Genomic DNA, 506 nt, shown 5'->3' on the forward strand with positions numbered 1-506 from the left:
GGCCGGGCCGCTCGCTCCCGACGACACCCCGGAGCCATGACCGGCCCCCAAGGGAGGCTGTGGGCGGCCCCTGGACGGGGTCCCTGTGCGGCGGTCACTGTGGAGTGGTCCTGGGTGGTGCACTGTGTGGCGGTCACTGTGGGGGGTCATGGGCGGTGGTCACTGTGTGGCGGTCACTGCGTGGTGTCCTGGGTGATGGTCCCTGGACAGGGTCCCTGTGCGGCGGTCACGTGGGTGGCGCTGTGTGGCGGTCACTGAGTGGTGTCCTGGGTGGTGGTCACGGGGCGGCACAGGAGCCCAACAGGGCCAGGCCCAGAGGCCAGCCTGCCCCAACAGATCCCCGGGCCAGCTGGCCAGCGCCCACAGGCCCAAAGGTCAGCAAGACAGCACGTGTGACCTCCCCTGCGGCGCAGTCGCTGCCCACACACGCCGGAGTCCACACACGGCTGGCCGAGGGCGCGTCGCCCCCGGAGCGGCACAGCGACCCCGTCTGAGCGGGGGACACG

At 72.1% G+C, this 506-nt stretch overlaps 1 protein-coding gene across 1 annotated transcript in view; it reads right to left on the minus strand.

Moving 5' to 3' along the window:
• CHL1 (cell adhesion molecule L1-like) overlaps positions 1 to 506 on the minus strand; it is a 19,025-nt gene that overhangs the window by 12,273 nt on the left and 6,246 nt on the right. The window lies entirely within an intron of this gene.

The sequence above is a fragment of the Condylura cristata genome, unplaced genomic scaffold (assembly GCF_000260355.1).
Source record: "Condylura cristata isolate star-nosed mole 26May11 unplaced genomic scaffold, ConCri1.0 scaffold00033, whole genome shotgun sequence".
Classification (NCBI taxonomy): Eukaryota; Metazoa; Chordata; class Mammalia; order Eulipotyphla; family Talpidae; genus Condylura; species Condylura cristata.